The following is a 4,981-nucleotide window of genomic DNA, read 5'->3' as shown; positions in this document are numbered from 1 at the left end:
CAAATGTGATAATTAAAATACTTCAAATATAATTTTAGAAGTACCTTTTTAGTCATACAAACTTTCTTGTATATAGATAAAAATGGTGCTTTTGCCAACAAATATATTAGGAAGATATCTTTTCCCAATATATGTTCTTTGATACAATGCAGTTTTCCAAGAAGAAAAAATTTCAAGAAATTTGTGACTTGTAAGAGTATGAGGAAAGAGACACAATTTTCAGTAAACACTGTATGGTTATAAAGACATACAAACTGTTCGCTGCAGAAAGAAAACAGAAAATTAAAATGCAGATAACACTGAAAAATGGTGCTAATGGAGGCAACTTTCATAACTGGTACTGAAATAATAACAAAAATTTTTCAACTACAAATTAACAGAAACAAAAGTTGCAGTTTAAGGTAGACTATGATATTGAATGATACACAATTTGTCTGAATCTACGCATAGCTGGGTTTAATAATACTGCAATAAATGTTGGGTTGGGTTATTTCTATAATGTGAACTCACCTAGGTAACATTTCCATGCACATTTGCTCACATGCATGTTTGCCAATACAAAGACTGAAGACAAACGAAGAAGTATAAAAAGAAAAAAAAACATAATTTTTTTCAAAATTCACCCTTCATGTAGAACAAAAGTCTGAGCAGCCACAGCTATATTTAAAACAAACTAAGAAAAGACTGAAGAAAAGATTTTTTTTCCTTCTTCCAGAAATATATTTATGTTGATTTTTCTTTCAGTTTTCCATTCAAAGAAATGTCTTTTTAATTGGCATAATCTTTTGAAGCAGAACATTTGGCACTTTTTAAACAATAACCAGAGAACAGACATAGCACGTGTAAATGTGTGCCACTTATTTTTCCTCACCTAGCACCTAGTTTATTATGTAGAGTGTAGAAGTAAAAGCAATCATGCACAGGACAAAACAGATTTTGTTGAAGGTACATATATTGCACTAATTTACACCTGAGTATAGTTCATTAATTCCACTGCACTTTTTATAATTTCCTGCTTAATTTATCTTTTTTTTTTTTTTTTTTTTTTTTTTTTTTCTCTCTTGGTAATGTAATTTCATTCTCTAGCCAGAGCTAAGAAGCTAAAAAGATTTAGGTCATGATTAAATGCTCCCAATGACTATCAGTACCAATGACTATCAGTAGACATAAACCTATGAAAAAGATTCAGTTTCTCAGTTAACTATGAAGATATCTGAGTCCACAGCCTTTTTCATTCATTTTCAAGGCATTCGGTCAAAATAGCACCATTCCATAGTTTTTACATCTAGGGAGTGTAAATGGACACAGATTCTTCTATCTTAAATTGGCAGTAAGCAGAGCATACTAGCCACTGTGAAGAAAATTAACTCTACCCCACCCAAAACCAGCACAATTGGATGTCATATAATGGCCTTACAGTAAATGTATTTCCTTTAAGTAATCAAGAATGAGGTGTTTGTCTACAAGGGGTTTGTCAGTAAGTTGAAACAAGCTGAATTAAACAGAATGCTCACAATTTAATCATGGACTGATAAAATGTATATGTCTTAACCTCTCTCACTGATAAGGACTAATCAAAATGACATTTATTCAGTTGTTATTACTGAATACAATTTCCACAGAGAATTAAAATGGGCTTAGTAAAAAATATATAAATATATATATATAAAAGTATAATTCTTTAGAGTGGCATACACTATTTAGATAGGAATCAGAAGCAGACATGATAAACAATAAAACTGGCAAATCACATATTTAAACACATAGAAATTTCTTGGTACATAAACAATCCTTTCGTATTGGCCAATATATGCACAGTAGATTGCATCTTAATACTAGGTTACTTTTAAATTCTAGCATTATAAAAGAAATTTGCAAGAAAGAGGTGCTTAAACCATGGCCATGTATGGCAGACTCTAAAAGTAGAAGAAGCAGATATGGCAGCTACCCATTGCTAGAAAGCATAGAGGTATACACATTTTCCACCCTGATAATCCCTCTGCAGTCTGAAGGGAATGTTTTTCTTCAAATTTCACTTCCAGATTCACCATGTGGCTGAATCTGGGCCAGAGGATTCACGATGAAAGAAAGAGGTATGTGAGAAGATGACTCCCATGCTTCATGTGTAGGGTCATGACAACTCTGTTCAAATTCTTAATCTATTTCTACATCTTTCAAGATACAGATGCTGTATTAAAAATACAATGCTATTGTAAACTTGTAGTCCTAATGTTCTGGTTTCAACAGGAAATACTTACCTTAATTAATATTCTGGTTTCTCTTCAGATTGTATAAATCTTTTGCCTTTTACTGAAGATTTCCATGGAGAAAGGCACGAGTGTCAAGTTTTTTTGTTTTTTTTTTCTCATTAGCAGCAAAGGTGTAGGGCAGGGGTCTCCTCTGGCGAGTGCTGGGGTGATTAAAAGAGGCCTCTAGGGAGCGCGGGGACCCAGAGCGGGGCAAACAGCAGCATGGCACGTCTCTGAGGGCATGGCACAGCAGTTTGTGCAGCAGTTTGTGCAAGCAGGGCAAACAGGCAGGGTTGCAGGTTTCCTCCTGCTAGTGGATTTTTTAGTTTGTTATTTGTTTTGTTTCTGTTGGTTAGTAGGTTTTGGTTTTTTTCTGTTAGTAATAGTTTTTACAGGGTCAAAAACTGCAATTAGTACAAGTGTATGTAGCCAAATAGAACCCTCCAAAAAGGATGCGTCTGTCTAGACCCATTCCTGTGCAGAATGTTTATCAGTGGTACCAGGGGTCGTTGCAGAAGAAGCCTGCCTGCGGTGTGAACAGGTGAAAGATCACCTTTCACTGGTGGCCAAGCAGTGGACAGTGCCCAGGCAGAAAGGGACCTGAGAGTACCGGTTGACAGCCAGCTGAACATGAGACAGCAGTGTGCCCTGATGGCCAAGAAGGCCAAGGGCATCCTGGCCTGTATCAGGAATAGTGTGGCCAGCAGGAGCAGGGAGGTCGTTCTTCCTCTGTACTTGGCACTGGTGAGGCCACACCTTGAGTGCTGTGTCCAGTTCTGGGCCCCTCAGTTTGGGAAGGACCTTGAGATGCTCAAGCGCATCCAGAGGAGGTAACAAGGCTGGTGAGGGGCTTGGAACACAAACCCTGTGAGGAATGACTGAGGGAGCTGGAGTTGTTTAGCCTGAAGGAGACTCAGTGGTGACCTTATCACTCTCTACAACTTCCTGAAAGGTGGTTGTAGTCAGGTGGGGGTTGGTCTCTTTCTCCAGGCAGCAACTGACAGAACCAGAGGATACATTCTCATGCTGCGTGAAGGGAAATGTAGGTTGGATATTAGGAAAAAGATTTTACAGAAAGAGTGATAAAGTACTGGAATGGTCTGCCTGGGGAGGTGGTGGAGTCACCATCTCTGGTGTGTTTAAACAAAGACTGGATGTGGCACTCGGTGCCATGGTTTAGCTGAGGTGTCAGGGCATGGGCTGGACTCGATGATCTTGAAGGTCACTTCCAGCCTAGTGATTCTGTGATTCTGTAATTATGTGAAAGATATTCTCTAGTATTACCAAAGATATGAAATCTGCATGGACTGTTCAGCCTCTGCAGTCCTGAATCAAATCAAAGATTAGTTGGAGTAGGGTGCATGGTGATTTCCTTGTACTTTTGTTTCTTTAATAGCAACTCTCACTGGATTTCTGCCACGAGAAAGTTTTCCTAGAAAAAAAACTTCCATGAGGACAATTTTGAGATACTGTGAGAAATGTGGATGAGATGCAGATGCAGCCCTTGCTTGACCTCGGAAATGTCAAGATATATTTTATGGGGATTAGTTAGCCATACCTCAGCCTTGAGGATTTATGAATGTTGCCTAGGAACAATTCTGTTTATTTATTTCAGTGCATACTCAGTCATTAAAACAAGTCACTGGCAGCTAGAAAGAAAAAGTGTTCTCAAATTACTAGTGATGCATTCTCAAGAGAGATGAAGTGGTTCTCTAGTCATAGTCTTTACTGCTGTGCATTGTGCAACTCCTTCCACTTGTAGGGTATGAAAATATTTCCTTTGAAATGTAACAGTTTTGTGTCTGTGAGTCTGCATGGAATTTTTCTACAGTTTTTTATTCTTTTTTATGGCTCAGAGGATGCCATCTGTATTCTGCCAAAAAGGCAGAATACACCTTTTGATTGACCATACCAAACCCTTTGCTTGGTTTCCTCGTTCCCCATGCTCTCGGCTGTCCTATTTAGATACTCTTGCATTCTTTACCTGCAATGATTTATCAGCAATTCTAACACCTTTAAGATATATAGAGTACATAGAAAACAGACTAATGGGAGGAAAAAGAGGAGCAGGATATAACAGCAACACCCAGAGACTGGAAATTATTCAAAAGTAAAACTAGGCAGAAAAAAAAGTAAATTTCCTAGAGGAAAATAACATATCTGGGAGAAAAATATACAGAAAGGAACACAGATAGACTCTGGCAAAGAGAACTGCCTCTGATACTGAACTGTCTGACCTTGCTTCTTGCAATCTTTTATGTTGCTGGTTCCAGAGAAGCACAGTGTTAATGAGCTCAAACAGGAGAGGAAAGTTACCTAAGTCCTTGAGTGTGAAAGAAGTCTATCTATATAAATATCTTTATTTATAGTGGGTTTAGGTACCTAAATGTACCTAGGTACCTAAATTTATTCATAACTTCTCAATAATATTATTTCAACTGTGACCATGCAGTCTGAAAATTGAATACAAGACTGGAAGAGTTTCTGGGTACAGACATACTTGTTAGGGTATCTGGGCAAAGAGCACTTGGGCAAAGTGCCTGAGTCTGATAAAAATCGTTTGAGATTGAGACAAAGTATGGACTTACTGCCACAAATGCTGCCCAGGGAAAAAGCCTGCAAACAGATACCAATGCTGTCAGTACAAGTCTGCTGCAGCAGCTTCTTCTCAGTCTCAACTAGCAATATGGCATGGCCTGTCTGGGTCCTGCACCTCACAGGTATTTCCTGAT

The 4,981-nt window shown here is 38.2% G+C and overlaps 1 non-coding gene across 1 annotated transcript; it reads left to right on the top strand.

Annotated features, from left to right (window-relative positions):
• The first annotated feature begins 2,266 nt into the window (after positions 1-2,266).
• Positions 2,267-2,380, top strand: LOC128787677 (U5 spliceosomal RNA). The gene has a single exon (XR_008430790.1). It is a non-coding gene; the product is annotated as a U5 spliceosomal RNA (small nuclear RNA).
• Positions 2,381-4,981: the final 2,601 nt, after the last annotated feature.

Source organism: Vidua chalybeata, chromosome 4 (genome assembly GCF_026979565.1).
Source record: "Vidua chalybeata isolate OUT-0048 chromosome 4, bVidCha1 merged haplotype, whole genome shotgun sequence".
Classification (NCBI taxonomy): domain Eukaryota; kingdom Metazoa; phylum Chordata; class Aves; order Passeriformes; family Viduidae; genus Vidua; species Vidua chalybeata.
This window is presented reverse-complemented; position numbering and strand designations above follow the sequence as displayed.